This window comes from Lissotriton helveticus, chromosome 1_2 (assembly GCF_964261635.1).
Source record: "Lissotriton helveticus chromosome 1_2, aLisHel1.1, whole genome shotgun sequence".
In the NCBI taxonomy this organism is placed as follows: domain Eukaryota; kingdom Metazoa; phylum Chordata; class Amphibia; order Caudata; family Salamandridae; genus Lissotriton; species Lissotriton helveticus.
In genome coordinates, this window is record NC_136058.1 from 337,209,393 (window position 1) to 337,227,122 (window position 17,730).

The following is a 17,730-nucleotide window of genomic DNA, read 5'->3' on the forward strand; positions in this document are numbered from 1 at the left end:
TTTTCACCCAACGTGGGGCTCGAACCCACGACCCTGAGATTAAGAGTCTCATGCTCTACCGACTGAGCTAGCCGGGCTCCCTCTTTAAAGTAGAATGCAAACTGATTGTTTTTCATTAAGAAAACCAGTTCCTGGATATTCCTCAACTCTTGCTTTTCAAGGAACTTATCATTTATAGATCCCTCAGTGGACAGAGTGTCAAGTAAAAGGAGACAAAATTGAAATGGAAGTTGTGGAAATGTCATTGTGAGATTGCATAAGAACTCAAATTGCTCTCACAAGCTAACGAATACCTAAACCCTTTTGATAAAACCCCTTTAGTTGTTATGATGTGACCATATATGAAAGCCATCTGTGATTTATCTGTTCTTACTATGCAACAAGCTTGGCAATGACAAGTTAAAAATAAAATGTATGTACATTTTAGAATGGAGAATGCGGGCATCGATCCCGCTACCTCTCGCATGCTAAGCGAGCGCTCTACCATTTGAGCTAATTCCCCTGTGTACTCCCTCAGAATAACATTTCAAAAGTAATGTTAATGCCTTCCACACTTTATTTGACGTCAAATTGCCCATTACATGAGTGTTCAGTTCACTCCTAACTGATGCCTTACCTCCACTTAGGGGATGTTTTACAGTTCAGGTTGGCCTGTTTAGTACTTGAATAGGAGTAATATCGCTGTATGTTAATCTAGACTAATGCCCTACCTAATCTTGAAGTTACATTTCCCACCAATGGGAAACCAAAGATATACAATTTTTGGGAGTTATTGCATGTCTAATGCAAGATTAATTGCCATATTATGAGATCCAATGCAATAATCCTGCAAAAATTACTCGTTTTCGCCCAACGTGGGGCTCGAACCCACGACCCTGAGATTAAGAGTCTCATGCTCTACCGACTGAGCTAGCCGGGCTCCCTCTTTAAAGTAGTATGCAAACTGATCGTTTTTCATTAAGAAAACCAGTTCCTGGATATTCCTCAACTCTTGTTTTTCAAGGAACTTATCATTTATAGATCCCTCAGTGGACCATATATGAAAGCCATCTGTGATTTATCTGTTCTTACAATGCAACAAGCTTGGCAATGACAAGTTAAAAATAAAATGTATGTACATTTTAGAATGGAGAATGCGGGCATCAATCCCGCTACCTCTCGCATGCTAAGCGAGCGCTGTACCATTTGAGCTAATTCCCCTGTGTGCTACCTCAGAATAACATTTCAAAAGTAATGTTAATGCCTACGACACTTTATTTGACGTCAAATTGCCCATTACATGAGTGTTCAGTTCACTCCTAACTGATGCCTTACCTCCACTTAGGGGATGTTTTACAGTTCAGGTTGGCCTGTTTAGTACTTGAATAGGAGTAATATCGCTGACTAATGCCCTACCTAATCTTGAAGTTACATTTCCCACCAATGGGAAACCAAAGATATACAATTTTTGGGAGTTATTGCAAGTCTAATGCAAGATTAATTGCCATATTATGAGATCCAATGCAATAATCCTGCAAAAATTACTCATTTTCACCCAACGTGGGGCTCGAACCCACGACCCTGAGATTAAGAGTCTCATGCTCTACCGACTGAGCTAGCCGGGCTCCCTCTTTAAAGTAGAATGCAAACTGATTGTTTTTCATTAAGAAAACCAGTTCCTGGATATTCCTCAACTCTTGTTTTTCAAGGAACTTATCATTTATAGATCCCTCAGTGGACAGAGTGTCAAGTAAAAGGAGACAAAATTGAAATGGAAGTTGTGGAAATGTCATTGTGAGATTGCATAAGAACTCAAATTGCTCTCACAAGCTAACGAATACCTAAACCCTTTTGATAAAACCCCTTTAGTTGTTATGATGTGACCATATATGAAAGCCATCTGTGATTTATCTGTTCTTACTATGCAACAAGCTTGGCAATGACAAGTTAAAAATAAAATGTATGTACATTTTAGAATGGAGAATGCGGGCATCGATCCCGCTACCTCTCGCATGCTAAGCGAGCGCTCTACCATTTGAGCTAATTCCCCTGTGTGCTCCCTCAGAATAACATTTCAAAAGTAATGTTAATGCCTTCCACACTTTATTTGACGTCAAATTGCCCATTACATGAGTGTTCAGTTCACTCCTAACTGATGCCTTACCTCCACTTAGGGGATGTTTTACAGTTCAGGTTGGCCTGTTTAGTACTTGAATAGGAGTAATATCGCTGTATGTTAATCTAGACTAATGCCCTACCTAATCTTGAAGTTACATTTCCCACCAATGGGAAACCAAAGATATACAATTTTTGGGAGTTATTGCATGTCTAATGCAAGATTAATTGCCATATTATGAGATCCAATGCAATAATCCTGCAAAAATTACTCGTTTTCGCCCAACGTGGGGCTCGAACCCACGACCCTGAGATTAAGAGTCTCATGCTCTACCGACTGAGCTAGCCGGGCTCCCTCTTTAAAGTAGTATGCAAACTGATCGTTTTTCATTAAGAAAACCAGTTCCTGGATATTCCTCAACTCTTGTTTTTCAAGGAACTTATCATTTATAGATCCCTCAGTGGACCATATATGAAAGCCATCTGTGATTTATCTGTTCTTACAATGCAACAAGCTTGGCAATGACAAGTTAAAAATAAAATGTATGTACATTTTAGAATGGAGAATGCGGGCATCAATCCCGCTACCTCTCGCATGCTAAGCGAGCGCTGTACCATTTGAGCTAATTCCCCTGTGTGCTACCTCAGAATAACATTTCAAAAGTAATGTTAATGCCTACGACACTTTATTTGACGTCAAAGTGCCCATTACATGAGTGTTCAGTTCACTCCTAACTGATGCCTTACCTCCACTTAGGGGATGTTTTACAGTTCAGGTTGGCCTGTTTAGTACTTGAATAGGAGTAATATCGCTGACTAATGCCCTACCTAATCTTGAAGTTACATTTCCCACCAATGGGAAACCAAAGATATACAATTTTTGGGAGTTATTGCAAGTCTAATGCAAGATTAATTGCCATATTATGAGATCCAATGCAATAATCCTGCAAAAATTACTCGTTTTCACCCAACGTGGGGCTCGAACCCACGACCCTGAGATTAAGAGTCTCATGCTCTACCGACTGAGCTAGCCGGGCTCCCTCTTTAAAGTAGAATGCAAACTGATTGTTTTTCATTAAGAAAACCAGTTCCTGGATATTCCTCAACTCTTGCTTTTCAAGGAACTTATCATTTATAGATCCCTCAGTGGACAGAGTGTCAAGTAAAAGGAGACAAAATTGAAATGGAAGTTGTGGAAATGTCATTGTGAGATTGCATAAGAACTCAAATTGCTCTCACAAGCTAACGAATACCTAAACCCTTTTGATAAAACCCCTTTAGTTGTTATGATGTGACCATATATGAAAGCCATCTGTGATTTATCTGTTCTTACTATGCAACAAGCTTGGCAATGACAAGTTAAAAATAAAATGTATGTACATTTTAGAATGGAGAATGCGGGCATCGATCCCGCTACCTCTCGCATGCTAAGCGAGCGCTCTACCATTTGAGCTAATTCCCCTGTGTACTCCCTCAGAATAACATTTCAAAAGTAATGTTAATGCCTTCCACACTTTATTTGACGTCAAATTGCCCATTACATGAGTGTTCAGTTCACTCCTAACTGATGCCTTACCTCCACTTAGGGGATGTTTTACAGTTCAGGTTGGCCTGTTTAGTACTTGAATAGGAGTAATATCGCTGTATGTTAATCTAGACTAATGCCCTACCTAATCTTGAAGTTACATTTCCCACCAATGGGAAACCAAAGATATACAATTTTTGGGAGTTATTGCATGTCTAATGCAAGATTAATTGCCATATTATGAGATCCAATGCAATAATCCTGCAAAAATTACTCGTTTTCGCCCAACGTGGGGCTCGAACCCACGACCCTGAGATTAAGAGTCTCATGCTCTACCGACTGAGCTAGCCGGGCTCCCTCTTTAAAGTAGTATGCAAACTGATCGTTTTTCATTAAGAAAACCAGTTCCTGGATATTCCTCAACTCTTGTTTTTCAAGGAACTTATCATTTATAGATCCCTCAGTGGACCATATATGAAAGCCATCTGTGATTTATCTGTTCTTACAATGCAACAAGCTTGGCAATGACAAGTTAAAAATAAAATGTATGTACATTTTAGAATGGAGAATGCGGGCATCAATCCCGCTACCTCTCGCATGCTAAGCGAGCGCTGTACCATTTGAGCTAATTCCCCTGTGTGCTCCCTCAGAATAACATTTCAAAAGTAATGTTAATGCCTACGACACTTTATTTGACGTCAAATTGCCCATTACATGAGTGTTCAGTTCACTCCTAACTGATGCCTTACCTCCACTTAGGGGATGTTTTACAGTTCAGGTTGGCCTGTTTAGTACTTGAATAGGAGTAATATCGCTGACTAATGCCCTACCTAATCTTGAAGTTACATTTCCCACCAATGGGAAACCAAAGATATACAATTTTTGGGAGTTATTGCAAGTCTAATGCAAGATTAATTGCCATATTATGAGATCCAATGCAATAATCCTGCAAAAATTACTCGTTTTCACCCAACGTGGGGCTCGAACCCACGACCCTGAGATTAAGAGTCTAATGCTCTACCGACTGAGCTAGCCGGGCTCCCTCTTTAAAGTAGAATGCAAACTGATTGTTTTTCATTAAGAAAACCAGTTCCTGGATATTCCTCAACTCTTGCTTTTCAAGGAACTTATCATTTATAGATCCCTCAGTGGACAGAGTGTCAAGTAAAAGGAGACAAAATTGAAATGGAAGTTGTGGAAATGTCATTGTGAGATTGCATAAGAACTCAAATTGCTCTCACAAGCTAACGAATACCTAAACCCTTTTGATAAAACCCCTTTAGTTGTTATGATGTGACCATATATGAAAGCCATCTGTGATTTATCTGTTCTTACTATGCAACAAGCTTGGCAATGACAAGTTAAAAATAAAATGTATGTACATTTTAGAATGTAGAATGCGGGCATCGATCCCGCTACCTCTCGCATGCTAAGCGAGCGCTCTACCATTTGAGCTAATTCCCCTGTGTACTCACTCAGAATAACATTTCAAAAGTAATGTTAATGCCTTCCACACTTTATTTGACGTCAAATTGCCCATTACATGAGTGTTCAGTTCACTCCTAACTGATGCCTTACCTCCACTTAGGGGATGTTTTACAGTTCAGGTTGGCCTGTTTAGTACTTGAATAAGAGTAATATCGCTGACTAATGCCCTACCTAATCTTGAAGTTACATTTCCCACCAATGGGAAACCAAAGATATACAATTTTTGGGAGTTATTGCATGTCTAATGCAAGATTAATTGCCATATTATGAGATCCAATGCAATAATCCTGCAAAAATTACTTTTTTCGCCCAACGTGGGGCTCGAACCCACGACCCTGAGATTAAGAGTCTCATGCTCTACCGACTGAGCTAGCGGGCTCCCTCTTTAAAGTAGTATGCAAACTGATCGTTTTTCATTAAGAAAACCAGTTCCTGGATATTCCTCAACTCTTGTTTTTCAAGGAACTTATCATTTATAGATCCCTCAGTGGACCATATATGAAAGCCATCTGTTATTTATCTGTTCTTACTATGCAACAAGCTTGGCAATGACAAGTTAAAAATAAAATGTATGTACATTTTAGAATGGAGAATGCGGGCATCAATCCCGCTACCTCTCGCATGCTAAGCGAGCGCTGTACCATTTGAGCTAATTCCCCTGTGTGCTCCCTCAGAATAACATTTCAAAAGTAATGTTAATGGCTACGACACTTTATTTGACGTCAAATTGCCCATTACATGAGTGTTCAGTTCACTCCTAACTGATGCCTTACCTCCACTTAGGGGATGTTTTACAGTTCAGGTTGGCCTGTTTAGTACTTGAATAGGAGTAATATCGCTGACTAATGCCCTACCTAATCTTGAAGTTACATTTCCCACCAATGGGAAACCAAAGATATACAATTTTTGGGAGTTATTGCAAGTCTAATGCAAGATTAATTGCCATATTATGAGATCCAATGCAATAATCCTGCAAAAATTACTCGTTTTCACCCAACGTGGGGCTCGAACCCACGACCCTGAGATTAAGAGTCTCATGCTCTACCGACTGAGCTAGCCGGGCTCCCTCTTTAAAGTAGAATGCAAACTGATTGTTTTTCATTAAGAAAACCAGTTCCTGGATATTCCTCAACTCTTGTTTTTCAAGGAACTTATCATTTATAGATCCCTCAGTGGACAGAGTGTCAAGTAAAAGGAGACAAAATTGAAATGGAAGTTGTGGAAATGTCATTGTGAGATTGCATAAGAACTCAAATTGCTCTCACAAGCTAACGAATACCTAAACCCTTTTGATACAACCCCTTTAGTTGTTATGATGTGACCATATATGAAAGCCATCTGTGATTTATCTGTTCTTACTATGCAACAAGCTTGGCAATGACAAGTTAAAAATAAAATGTATGTACATTTTAGAATGGAGAATGCGGGCATCGATCCCACTACCTCTCGCATGCTAAGCGAGCGCTCTACCATTTGAGCTAATTCCCCTGTGTGCTCCCTCAGAATAACATTTCAAAAGTAATGTTAATGCCTTCCACACTTTATTTGACGTCAAATTGCCCATTACATGAGTGTTCAGTTCACTCCTAACTGATGCCTTACCTCCACTTAGGGGATGTTTTACAGTTCAGGTTGGCCTGTTTAGTACTTGAATAGGAGTAATATCGCTGTATGTTAATCTAGACTAATGCCCTACCTAATCTTGAAGTTACATTTCCCACCAATGGGAAACCAAAGATATACAATTTTTGGGAGTTATTGCATGTCTAATGCAAGATTAATTGCCATATTATGAGATCCAATGCAATAATCCTGCAAAAAGTACTCGTTTTCGCCCAACGTGGGGCTCGAACCCACGACCCTGAGATTAAGAGTCTCATGCTCTACCGACTGAGCTAGCCGGGCTCCCTCTTTAAAGTAGTATGCAAACTGATCGTTTTTCATTAAGAAAACCAGTTCCTGGATATTTCTCAACTCTTGTTTTTCAAGGAACTTATCATTTATAGATCCCTCAGTGGACCATATATGAAAGCCATCTGTGATTTATCTGTTCTTACTATGCAACAAGCTTGGCAATGACAAGTTAAAAATAAAATGTATGTACATTTTAGAATGGAGAATGCGGGCATGAATCCCGCTACCTCTCGCATGCTAAGCGAGCGCTCTACCATTTGAGCTAATTCCCCTGTGTGCTCCCTCAGAATAACATTTCAAAAGTAATGTTAATGCCTACGACACTTTATTTGACGTCAAATTGCCCATTACATGAGTGTTCAGTTCACTCCTAACTGATGCCTTACCTCCACTTAGGGGATGTTTTACAGTTCAGGTTGGCCTGTTTAGTACTTGAATAGGAGTAATATCGCTGACTAATGCCCTACCTAATCTTGAAGTTACATTTCCCACCAATGGGAAACCAAAGATATACAATTTTTGGGAGTTATTGCAAGTCTAATGCAAGATTAATTGCCATATTATGAGATCCAATGCAATAATCCTGCAAAAATTACTCGTTTTCGCCCAACGTGGGGCTCGAACCCACGACCCTGAGATTAAGAGTCTCATGCTCTACCGACTGAGCTAGCCGGGCTCCCTCTTTAAAGTAGTATGCAAACTGATCGTTTTTCATTAAGAAAACCAGTTCCTGGATATTCCTCAACTCTTGTTTTTCAAGGAACTTATCATTTATAGATCCCTCAGTGGACCATATATGAAAGCCATCTGTGATTTATCTGTTCTTACTATGCAACAAGCTTGGCAATGACAAGTTAAAAATAAAATGTATGTACATTTTAGAATGGAGAATGCGGGCATCAATCCCACTACCTCTCGCATGCTAAGCGAGCGCTCTACCATTTGAGCTAATTCCCCTGTGTGCTCCCTCAGAATAACATTTCAAAAGTAATGTTAATGCCTACGACACTTTATTTGACGTCAAATTGCCCATTACATGAGTGTTCAGTTCACTCCTAACTGATGCCTTACCTCCACTTAGGGGATGTTTTACAGTTCAGGTTGGCCTGTTTAGTACTTGAATAGGAGTAATATCGCTGACTAATGCCCTACCTAATCTTGAAGTTACATTTCCCACCAATGGGAAACCAAAGATATACAATTTGTGGGAGTTATTGCATGTCTAATGCAAGATTAATTGCCATATTATGAGATCCAATGCAATAATCCTGCAAAAATTACTTGTTTTCGCCCAACGTGGGGCTCGAACCCACGACCCTGAGATTAAGAGTCTCATGCTCTACCGACTGAGCTAGCCGGGCTCCCTCTTTAAAGTAGTATGCAAACTGATCGTTTTTCATTAAGAAAACCAGTTCCTGGATATTCCTCAACTCTTGTTTTTCAAGGAACTTATCATTTATAGATCCCTCAGTGGACAGAGTGTCAAGTAAAAGGAGACAAAATTGAAATGGAAGTTGTGGAAATGTCATTGTGAGATTGCATAAGAACTCAAATTGCTCTCACAAGCTAACGAATACCTAAACCCTTTTGATAAAACCCCTTTAGTTGTTATGATGTGACCATATATGAAAGCCATCTGTGATTTATCTGTTCTTACTATGCAACAAGCTTGGCAATGACAAGTTAAAAATAAAATGTATGTACATTTTAGAATGGAGAATGCGGGCATCGATCCCGCTACCTCTCGCATGCTAAGCGAGCGCTCTACCATTTGAGCTAATTCCCCTGTGTGCTCCCTCAGAATAACATTTCAAAAGTAATGTTAATGCCTTCCACACTTTATTTGACGTCAAATTGCCCATTACATGAGTGTTCAGTTCACTCCTAACTGATGCCTTACCTCCACTTAGGGGATGTTTTACAGTTCAGGTTGGCCTGTTTAGTACTTGAATAGGAGTAATATCGCTGTATGTTAATCTAGACTAATGCCCTACCTAATCTTGAAGTTACATTTCCCACCAATGGGAAACCAAAGATATACAATTTTTGGGAGTTATTGCATGTCTAATGCAAGATTAATTGCCATATTATGAGATCCAATGCAATAATCCTGCAAAAATTACTCGTTTTCGCCCAATGTGGGGCTCGAACCCACGACCCTGAGATTAAGAGTCTCATGCTCTACCGACTGAGCTAGCCGGGCTCCCTCTTTAAAGTAGTATGCAAACTGATCGTTTTTCATTAAGAAAACCAGTTCCTGGATATTCCTCAACTCTTGTTTTTCAAGGAACTTATCATTTATAGATCCCTCAGTGGACCATATATGAAAGCCATCTGTGATTTATCTGTTCTTACAATGCAACAAGCTTGGCAATGACAAGTTAAAAATAAAATGTATGTACATTTTAGAATGGAGAATGCGGGCATCAATCCCGCTACCTCTCGCATGCTAAGCGAGCGCTGTACCATTTGAGCTAATTCCCCTGTGTGCTCCTTCAGAATAACATTTCAAAAGTAATGTTAATGCCTACGACACTTTATTTGACGTCAAATTGCCCTTTACATGAGAGTTCAGTTCACTCCTAACTGATGCCTTACCTCCACTTAGGGGATGTTTTACAGTTCAGGTTGGCCTGTTTAGTACTTGAATAGGAGTAATATCGCTGACTAATGCCCTACCTAATCTTGAAGTTACATTTCCCACCAATGGGAAACCAAAGATATACAATTTTTGGGAGTTATTGCAAGTCTAATGCAAGATTAATTGCCATATTATGAGATCCAATGCAATAATCCTGCAAAAATTACTCGTTTTCACCCAACGTGGGGCTCGAACCCACGACCCTGAGATTAAGGGTCTCATGCTCTACCGACTGAGCTAGCCGGGCTCCCTCTTTAAAGTAGAATGCAAACTGATTGTTTTTCATTAAGAAAACCAGTTCCTGGATATTCCTCAACTCTTGCTTTTCAAGGAACTTATCATTTATAGATCCCTCAGTGGACAGAGTGTCAAGTAAAAGGAGACAAAATTGAAATGGAAGTTGTGGAAATGTCATTGTGAGATTGCATAAGAACTCAAATTGCTCTCACAAGCTAACAAATACCTAAACCCTTTTGATAAAACCCCTTTAGTTGTTATGATGTGACCATATATGAAAGCCATCTGTGATTTATCTGTTCTTACTATGCAACAAGCTTGGCAATGACAAGTTAAAAATAAAATGTATGTACATTTTAGAATGGAGAATGCGGGCATCGATCCCGCTACCTCTCGCATGCTAAGCGAGCGCTCTACCATTTGAGCTAATTCCCCTGTGTACTCCCTCAGAATAACATTTCAAAAGTAATGTTAATGCCTTCCACACTTTATTTGACGTCAAATTGCCCATTACATGAGTGTTCAGTTCACTCCTAACTGATGCCTTACCTCCACTTAGGGGATGTTTTACAGTTCAGGTTGGCCTGTTTAGTACTTGAATAGGAGTAATATCGCTGTATGTTAATCTAGACTAATGCCCTACCTAATCTTGAAGTTACATTTCCCACCAATGGGAAACCAAAGATATACAATTTTTGGGAGTTATTGCATGTCTAATGCAAGATTAATTGCCATATTATGAGATCCAATGCAATAATCCTGCAAAAATTACTCGTTTTCGCCCAACGTGGGGCTCGAACCCACGACCCTGAGATTAAGAGTCTCATGCTCTACCGACTGAGCTAGCCGGGCTCCCTCTTTAAAGTAGTATGCAAACTGATCGTTTTTCATTAAGAAAACCAGTTCCTGGATATTCCTCAACTCTTGTTTTTCAAGGAACTTATCATTTATAGATCCCTCAGTGGACCATATATGAAAGCCATCTGTGATTTATCTGTTCTTACAATGCAACAAGCTTGGCAATGACAAGTTAAAAATAAAATGTATGTACATTTTAGAATGGAGAATGCGGGCATCAATCCCGCTACCTCTCGCATGCTAAGCGAGCGCTGTACCATTTGAGCTAATTCCCCTGTGTGCTCCCTCAGAATAACATTTCAAAAGTAATGTTAATGCCTACGACACTTTATTTGACGTCAAATTGCCCATTACATGAGTGTTCAGTTCACTCCTAACTGATGCCTTACCTCCACTTAGGGGATGTTTTACAGTTCAGGTTGGCCTGTTTAGTACTTGAATAGGAGTAATATCGCTGACTAATGCCCTACCTAATCTTGAAGTTACATTTCCCACCAATGGGAAACCAAAGATATACAATTTTTGGGAGTTATTGCAAGTCTAATGCAAGATTAATTGCCATATTATGAGATCCAATGCAATAATCCTGCAAAAATTACTCGTTTTCACCCAACGTGGGGCTCGAACCCACGACCCTGAGATTAAGAGTCTCATGCTCTACCGACTGAGCTAGCCGGGCTCCCTCTTTAAAGTAGAATGCAAACTGATTGTTTTTCATTAAGAAAACCAGTTCCTGGATATTCCTCAACTCTTGCTTTTCAAGGAACTTATCATTTATAGATCCCTCAGTGGACAGAGTGTCAAGTAAAAGGAGACAAAATTGAAATGGAAGTTGTGGAAATGTCATTGTGAGATTGCATAAGAACTCAAATTGCTCTCACAAGCTAACGAATACCTAAACCCTTTTGATAAAACCCCTTTAGTTGTTATGATGTGACCATATATGAAAGCCATCTGTGATTTATCTGTTCTTACTATGCAACAAGCTTGGCAATGACAAGTTAAAAATAAAATGTATGTACATTTTAGAATGGAGAATGCGGGCATCGATCCCGCTACCTCTCGCATGCTAAGCGAGCGCTCTACCATTTGAGCTAATTCCCCTGTGTGCTCCCTCAGAATAACATTTCAAAAGTAATGTTAATGCCTTCCACACTTTATTTGACGTCAAATTGCCCATTACATGAGTGTTCAGTTCACTCCTAACTGATGCCTTACCTCCACTTAGGGGATGTTTTACAGTTCAGGTTGGCCTGTTTAGTACTTGAATAGGAGTAATATCGCTGTATGTTAATCTAGACTAATGCCCTACCTAATCTTGAAGTTACATTTCCCACCAATGGGAAACCAAAGATATACAATTTTTGGGAGTTATTGCATGTCTAATGCAAGATTAATTGCCATATTATGAGATCCAATGCAATAATCCTGCAAAAATTACTCGTTTTCGCCCAACGTGGGGCTCGAACCCACGACCCTGAGATTAAGAGTCTCATGCTCTACCGACTGAGCTAGCCGGGCTCCCTATTTTAGTAGTATGCAAACTGATCGTTTTTCATTAAGAAAACCAGTTCCTGGATATTCCTCAACTCTTGTTTTTCAAGGAACTTATCATTTATAGATCCCTCAGTGGACCATATATGAAAGCCATCTGTGATTTATCTGTTCTTACTATGCAACAAGCTTGGCAATGACAAGTTAAAAATAAAATGTATGTACATTTTAGAATGGAGAATGCGGGCATGAATCCCGCTACCTCTCGCATGCTAAGCGAGCGCTCTACCATTTGAGCTAATTCCCCTGTGTGCTCCCTCAGAATAACATTTCAAAAGTAATGTTAATGCCTACGACACTTTATTTGACGTCAAATTGCCCATTACATGAGTGTTCAGTTCACTCCTAACTGATGCCTTACCTCCACTTAGGGGATGTTTTACAGTTCAGGTTGGCCTGTTTAGTACTTGAATAGGAGTAATATCGCTGACTAATGCCCTACCTAATCTTGAAGTTACATTTCCCACCAATGGGAAATCAAAGATATACAATTTTTGGGAGTTATTGCATGTCTAATGCAAGATTAATTGCCATATTATGAGATCCGATGCAATAATCCTGCAAAAATTACTCGTTTTCGCCCAACGTGGGGCTCGAACCCACGACCCTGAGATTAAGAGTCTCATGCTCTACCGACTGAGCTAGCCGGGCTCCCTCTTTAAAGTAGAATGCAAACTGATCGTTTTTCATTAAGAAAACCAGTTCCTGGATATTCCTCAACTCTTGTTTTTCAAGGAACTTATCATTTATAGATCCCTCAGTGGACAGAGTGTCAAGTAAAAGGAGACAAAATTGAAATGGAAGTTGTGGAAATGTCATTGTGAGATTGCATAAGAACTCAAATTGCTCTCACAAGCTAACGAATACCTAAACCCTTTTGATAAAACCCCTTTAGTTGTTATGATGTGACCATATATGAAAGCCATCTGTGATTTATCTGTTCTTACTATGCAACAAGCTTGGCAATGACAAGTTAAAAATAAAATGTATGTACATTTTAGAATGGAGAATGCGGGCATCGATCCCGCTACCTCTCGCATGCTAAGCGAGCGCTCTACCATTTGAGCTAATTCCCCTGTGTGCTCGCTCAGAATAACATTTCAAAAGTAATGTTAATGCCTTCCACACTTTATTTGACGTCAAATTGCCCATTACATGAGTGTTCAGTTCACTCCTAACTGATGCCTTACCTCCACTTAGGGGATGTTTTACAGTTCAGGTTGGCCTGTTTAGTACTTGAATAGGAGTAATATCGCTGTATGTTAATCTAGACTAATGCCCTACCTAATCTTGAAGTTACATTTCCCACCAATGGGAAACCAAAGATATACAATTTTTGGGAGTTATTGCATGTCTAATGCAAGATTAATTGCCATATTATGAGATCCAATGCAATAATCCTGCAAAAATTACTCGTTTTCCCCCAACGTGGGGCTCGAACCCACGACCCTGAGATTAAGAGTCTCATGCTCTACCGACTGAACTAGCCGGGCTCCCTCTTTAAAGTAGTATGCAAACTGATCGTTTTTCATTAAGAAAACCAGTTCCTGGATATTCCTCAACTCTTGTTTTTCAAGGAACTTATCATTTATAGATCCCTCAGTGGACCATATATGAAAGCCATCTGTGATTTATCTGTTCTTACTATGCAACAAGCTTGGCAATGACAAGTTAAAAATAAAATGTATGTACATTTTAGAATGGAGAATGCGGGCATCAATCCCGCTACCTCTCGCATGCTAAGCGAGCGCTCTACCATTTGAGCTAATTCCCCTGTGTGCTCCCTCAGAATAACATTTCAAAAGTAATGTTAATGCCTACGACACTTTATTTGACGTCAAATTGCCCATTACATGAGTGTTCAGTTCACTCCTAACTGATGCCTTACCTCCACTTAGGGGATGTTTTACAGTTCAGGTTGGCCTGTTTAGTACTTGAATAGGAGTAATATCGCTGACTAATGCCATACCTAATCTTGAAGTTACATTTCCCACCAATGGGAAACCAAAGATATACAATTTTTGGGAGTTATTGCATGTCTAATGCAAGATTAATTGCCATATTATGAGATCCAATGCAATAATCCTGCAAAAATTACTCGTTTTCGCCCAACGTGGGGCTCGAACCCACGACCCTGAGATTAAGAGTCTCATGCTCTACCGACTGAGCTAGCCGGGCTCCCTCTTTAAAGTAGTATGCAAACTGATCGTTTTTCATTAAGAAAACCAGTTCCTGGATATTCCTCAACTCTTGTTTTTCAAGGAACTTATCATTTATAGATCCCTCAGTGGACCATATATGAAAGCCATCTGTGATTTATCTGTTCTTACTATGCAACAAGCTTGGCAATGACAAGTTAAAAATATAATGTATGTACATTTTAGAATGGAGAATGCGGGCATCAATCCCGCTACCTCTCGCATGCTAAGCGAGCGCTGTACCATTTGAGCTAATTCCCCTGTGTGCTCCCTCAGAATAACATTTCAAAAGTAATGTTAATGCCTACGACACTTTATTTGACGTCAAATTGCCCATTACATGAGTGTTCAGTTCACTCCTAACTGATGCCTTACCTCCACTTAGGGGATGTTTTACAGTTCAGGTTGGCCTGTTTAGTACTTGAATAGGAGTAATATCGCTGACTAATGCCCTACCTAATCTTGAAGTTACATTTCCCACCAATGGGAAACCAAAGATATACAATTTTTGGGAGTTATTGCAAGTCTAATGCAAGATTAATTGCCATAATATGAGATCCAATGCAATAATCCTGCAAAAATTACTCGTTTTAACCCAACGTGGGGCTCGAACCCACGACCCTGAGATTAAGAGTCTCATGCTCTACCGACTGAGCTAGCCGGGCTCCCTCTTTAAAGTAGAATGTAAACTGATTGTTTTTCATTAAGAAAACCAGTTCCTGGATATTCCTCAACTCTTGTTTTTCAAGGAACTTATCATTTATAGATCCCTCAGTGGACAGAGTGTCAAGTAAAAGGAGACAAAATTGAAATGGAAGTTGTGGAAATGTCATTGTGAGATTGCATAAGAACTCAAATTGCTCTCACAAGCTAACGAATACCTAAACCCTTTTGATAAAACCCCTTTAGTTGTTATGATGTGACCATATATGAAAGCCATCTGTGATTTATCTGTTCTTACTATGCAACAAGCTTGGCAATGACAAGTTAAAAATAAAATGTATGTACATTTTAGAATGGAGAATGCGGGCATCGATCCCGCTACCTCTCGCATGCTAAGCGAGCGCTCTACCATTTGAGCTAATTCCCCTGTGTGCTCCCTCAGAATAACATTTCAAAAGTAATGTTAATGCCTTCCACACTTTATTTGACGTCAAATTGCCCATTACATGAGTGTTCAGTTCACTCCTAACTGATGCCTTACCTCCACTTAGGGGATGTTTTACAGTTCAGGTTGGCCTGTTTAGTACTTGAATAGGAGTAATATCGCTGTATGTTAATCTAGACTAATGCCCTACCTAATCTTGAAGTTACATTTCCCACCAATGGGAAACCAAAGATATACAATTTTTGGGAGTTATTGCATGTCTAATGCAAGATTAATTGCCATATTATGAGATCCAATGCAATAATCCTGCAAAAATTACTCGTTTTCGCCCAACGTGGGGCTCGAACCCACGACCCTGAGATTAAGAGTCTCATGCTCTACCGACTGAGCTAGCCGGGCTCCCTATTTAAAGTAGTATGCAAACTGATCGTTTTTCATTAAGAAAACCAGTTCCTGGATATTCCTCAACTCTTGTTTTTCAAGGAACTTATCATTTATAGATCCCTCAGTGGACCATATATGAAAGCCATCTGTGATTTATCTGTTCTTACTATGCAACAAGCTTGGCAATGACAAGTTAAAAATAAAATGTATGTACATTTTAGAATGGAGAATGCGGGCATGAATCCCGCTACCTCTCGCATGCTAAGCGAACGCTCTACCATTTGAGCTAATTCCCCTGTGTGCTCCCTCAGAATAACATTTCAAAAGTAATGTTAATGCCTACGACACTTTATTTGACGTCAAATTGCCCATTACATGAGTGTTCAGTTCACTCCTAACTGATGCCTTACCTCCACTTAGGGGATGTTTTACAGTTCAGGTTGGCCTGTTTAGTACTTGAATAGGAGTAATATCGCTGACTAATGCCCTACCTAATCTTGAAGTTACATTTCCCACCAATGGGAAATCAAAGATATACAATTTTTGGGAGTTATTGCATGTCTAATGCAAGATTAATTGCCATATTATGAGATCCGATGCAATAATCCTGCAAAAAATACTAGTTTTCGCCCAACGTGGGGCTCGAACCCACGACCCTGAGATTAAGAGTCTCATGCTCTACCGACTGAGCTTGCCGGGCTCCCTCTTTAAAGTAGAATGCAAACTGATCGTTTTTCATTAAGAAAACCAGTTCCTGGATATTCCTCAACTCTTGTTTTTCAAGGAACTTATCATTTATAGATCCCTCAGTGGACAGTGTCAAGTAAAATGAGACAAAATTGAAATGGAAGTTGTGGAAATGTCATTGTGAGATTGCATAAGAACTCAAATTGCTCTCACAAGCTAACGAATGCCTAAACCCTTTTGATAAAACCCCTTTAGTTGTTATGATGTGACCATATATGAAAGCCATCTGTGATTTATCTGTTCTTACTATGCAACAAGCTTGGCAATGACAAGTTAAAAATAAAATGTATGTACATTTTAGAATGGAGAATGCGGGCATCGATCCCGCTACCTCTCGCATGCTAAGCAAGCGCTCTACCATTTGAGCTAATTCCCCTGTGTGCTCCCTCAGAATAACATTTCAAAAGTAATGTTAATGCCTTCCACACTTTATTTGACGTCAAATTGCCCATTACATGAGTGTTCAGTTCACTCCTAACTGATGCCTTACCTCCACTTAGGGGATGTTTTACAGTTCAGGTTGGCCTGTTTAGTACTTGAATAGGAGTAATATCGCTGTATGTTAATCTAGACTAATGCCCTACCTAATCTTGAAGTTACATTTCCCACCAATGGGAAACCAAAGATATACAATTTTTGGGAGTTATTGCATGTCTAATGCAAGATGAATTGCCATATTATGAGATCCAATGCAATAATCCTGCAAAAATTACTCGTTTTCGCCCAACGTGGGGCTCGAACCCACGACCCTGAGATTAAGAGTCTCATGCTCTACCGACTGAGCTAGCCGGGCTCCCTCTTTAAAGTAGTATGCAAACTGATCGTTTTTCATTAAGAAAACCAGTTCCTGGATATTCCTCAACTCTTGTTTTTCAAGGAACTTATCATTTATAGATCCCTCAGTGGACCATATATGAAAGCCATCTGTGATTTATCTGTTCTTACTATGCAACAAGCTTGGCAATGACAAGTTAAAAATAAA

General features: G+C 39.6%; 31 non-coding genes across 31 annotated transcripts; all 31 read right to left on the reverse strand.

The window, feature by feature from the left end:
• Positions 1-4: 4 nt before the first annotated feature.
• Positions 5-77, reverse strand: TRNAK-CUU (transfer RNA lysine (anticodon CUU)). Its single transcript has one exon. It is a non-coding gene; the product is annotated as a tRNA-Lys (tRNA).
• Positions 78-429: 352 nt separating this feature from the next.
• TRNAA-AGC (transfer RNA alanine (anticodon AGC)) lies at positions 430-502 on the reverse strand. Its single transcript has one exon. It is a non-coding gene; the product is annotated as a tRNA-Ala (tRNA).
• A 344-nt stretch (positions 503-846) lies between these two features.
• TRNAK-CUU (transfer RNA lysine (anticodon CUU)) lies at positions 847-919 on the reverse strand. The gene has a single exon. It is a non-coding gene; the product is annotated as a tRNA-Lys (tRNA).
• Positions 920-1,531: 612 nt separating this feature from the next.
• Positions 1,532-1,604, reverse strand: TRNAK-CUU (transfer RNA lysine (anticodon CUU)). The gene has a single exon. It is a non-coding gene; the product is annotated as a tRNA-Lys (tRNA).
• Positions 1,605-1,956: 352 nt separating this feature from the next.
• Positions 1,957-2,029, reverse strand: TRNAA-AGC (transfer RNA alanine (anticodon AGC)). The gene has a single exon. It is a non-coding gene; the product is annotated as a tRNA-Ala (tRNA).
• Positions 2,030-2,373: 344 nt separating this feature from the next.
• On the reverse strand, positions 2,374-2,446 carry TRNAK-CUU (transfer RNA lysine (anticodon CUU)). The gene has a single exon. It is a non-coding gene; the product is annotated as a tRNA-Lys (tRNA).
• Positions 2,447-3,058: 612 nt separating this feature from the next.
• Positions 3,059-3,131, reverse strand: TRNAK-CUU (transfer RNA lysine (anticodon CUU)). The gene has a single exon. It is a non-coding gene; the product is annotated as a tRNA-Lys (tRNA).
• Positions 3,132-3,483: 352 nt separating this feature from the next.
• Positions 3,484-3,556, reverse strand: TRNAA-AGC (transfer RNA alanine (anticodon AGC)). The gene has a single exon. It is a non-coding gene; the product is annotated as a tRNA-Ala (tRNA).
• A 344-nt stretch (positions 3,557-3,900) lies between these two features.
• On the reverse strand, positions 3,901-3,973 carry TRNAK-CUU (transfer RNA lysine (anticodon CUU)). Its single transcript has one exon. It is a non-coding gene; the product is annotated as a tRNA-Lys (tRNA).
• A 612-nt stretch (positions 3,974-4,585) lies between these two features.
• On the reverse strand, positions 4,586-4,658 carry TRNAK-CUU (transfer RNA lysine (anticodon CUU)). The gene has a single exon. It is a non-coding gene; the product is annotated as a tRNA-Lys (tRNA).
• Positions 4,659-6,097: 1,439 nt separating this feature from the next.
• On the reverse strand, positions 6,098-6,170 carry TRNAK-CUU (transfer RNA lysine (anticodon CUU)). Its single transcript has one exon. It is a non-coding gene; the product is annotated as a tRNA-Lys (tRNA).
• Positions 6,171-6,522: 352 nt separating this feature from the next.
• Positions 6,523-6,595, reverse strand: TRNAA-AGC (transfer RNA alanine (anticodon AGC)). Its single transcript has one exon. It is a non-coding gene; the product is annotated as a tRNA-Ala (tRNA).
• A 344-nt stretch (positions 6,596-6,939) lies between these two features.
• On the reverse strand, positions 6,940-7,012 carry TRNAK-CUU (transfer RNA lysine (anticodon CUU)). Its single transcript has one exon. It is a non-coding gene; the product is annotated as a tRNA-Lys (tRNA).
• A 612-nt stretch (positions 7,013-7,624) lies between these two features.
• Positions 7,625-7,697, reverse strand: TRNAK-CUU (transfer RNA lysine (anticodon CUU)). Its single transcript has one exon. It is a non-coding gene; the product is annotated as a tRNA-Lys (tRNA).
• Positions 7,698-8,309: 612 nt separating this feature from the next.
• On the reverse strand, positions 8,310-8,382 carry TRNAK-CUU (transfer RNA lysine (anticodon CUU)). Its single transcript has one exon. It is a non-coding gene; the product is annotated as a tRNA-Lys (tRNA).
• A 352-nt stretch (positions 8,383-8,734) lies between these two features.
• On the reverse strand, positions 8,735-8,807 carry TRNAA-AGC (transfer RNA alanine (anticodon AGC)). The gene has a single exon. It is a non-coding gene; the product is annotated as a tRNA-Ala (tRNA).
• A 344-nt stretch (positions 8,808-9,151) lies between these two features.
• Positions 9,152-9,224, reverse strand: TRNAK-CUU (transfer RNA lysine (anticodon CUU)). The gene has a single exon. It is a non-coding gene; the product is annotated as a tRNA-Lys (tRNA).
• A 612-nt stretch (positions 9,225-9,836) lies between these two features.
• Positions 9,837-9,909, reverse strand: TRNAK-CUU (transfer RNA lysine (anticodon CUU)). Its single transcript has one exon. It is a non-coding gene; the product is annotated as a tRNA-Lys (tRNA).
• Positions 9,910-10,261: 352 nt separating this feature from the next.
• TRNAA-AGC (transfer RNA alanine (anticodon AGC)) lies at positions 10,262-10,334 on the reverse strand. Its single transcript has one exon. It is a non-coding gene; the product is annotated as a tRNA-Ala (tRNA).
• Positions 10,335-10,678: 344 nt separating this feature from the next.
• On the reverse strand, positions 10,679-10,751 carry TRNAK-CUU (transfer RNA lysine (anticodon CUU)). The gene has a single exon. It is a non-coding gene; the product is annotated as a tRNA-Lys (tRNA).
• A 612-nt stretch (positions 10,752-11,363) lies between these two features.
• On the reverse strand, positions 11,364-11,436 carry TRNAK-CUU (transfer RNA lysine (anticodon CUU)). Its single transcript has one exon. It is a non-coding gene; the product is annotated as a tRNA-Lys (tRNA).
• A 352-nt stretch (positions 11,437-11,788) lies between these two features.
• On the reverse strand, positions 11,789-11,861 carry TRNAA-AGC (transfer RNA alanine (anticodon AGC)). The gene has a single exon. It is a non-coding gene; the product is annotated as a tRNA-Ala (tRNA).
• A 344-nt stretch (positions 11,862-12,205) lies between these two features.
• On the reverse strand, positions 12,206-12,278 carry TRNAK-CUU (transfer RNA lysine (anticodon CUU)). The gene has a single exon. It is a non-coding gene; the product is annotated as a tRNA-Lys (tRNA).
• Positions 12,279-12,889: 611 nt separating this feature from the next.
• Positions 12,890-12,962, reverse strand: TRNAK-CUU (transfer RNA lysine (anticodon CUU)). Its single transcript has one exon. It is a non-coding gene; the product is annotated as a tRNA-Lys (tRNA).
• A 352-nt stretch (positions 12,963-13,314) lies between these two features.
• Positions 13,315-13,387, reverse strand: TRNAA-AGC (transfer RNA alanine (anticodon AGC)). Its single transcript has one exon. It is a non-coding gene; the product is annotated as a tRNA-Ala (tRNA).
• A 1,029-nt stretch (positions 13,388-14,416) lies between these two features.
• On the reverse strand, positions 14,417-14,489 carry TRNAK-CUU (transfer RNA lysine (anticodon CUU)). The gene has a single exon. It is a non-coding gene; the product is annotated as a tRNA-Lys (tRNA).
• A 612-nt stretch (positions 14,490-15,101) lies between these two features.
• Positions 15,102-15,174, reverse strand: TRNAK-CUU (transfer RNA lysine (anticodon CUU)). Its single transcript has one exon. It is a non-coding gene; the product is annotated as a tRNA-Lys (tRNA).
• Positions 15,175-15,526: 352 nt separating this feature from the next.
• TRNAA-AGC (transfer RNA alanine (anticodon AGC)) lies at positions 15,527-15,599 on the reverse strand. Its single transcript has one exon. It is a non-coding gene; the product is annotated as a tRNA-Ala (tRNA).
• A 344-nt stretch (positions 15,600-15,943) lies between these two features.
• On the reverse strand, positions 15,944-16,016 carry TRNAK-CUU (transfer RNA lysine (anticodon CUU)). The gene has a single exon. It is a non-coding gene; the product is annotated as a tRNA-Lys (tRNA).
• Positions 16,017-16,628: 612 nt separating this feature from the next.
• On the reverse strand, positions 16,629-16,701 carry TRNAK-CUU (transfer RNA lysine (anticodon CUU)). Its single transcript has one exon. It is a non-coding gene; the product is annotated as a tRNA-Lys (tRNA).
• Positions 16,702-17,468: 767 nt separating this feature from the next.
• Positions 17,469-17,541, reverse strand: TRNAK-CUU (transfer RNA lysine (anticodon CUU)). The gene has a single exon. It is a non-coding gene; the product is annotated as a tRNA-Lys (tRNA).
• Positions 17,542-17,730: the final 189 nt, after the last annotated feature.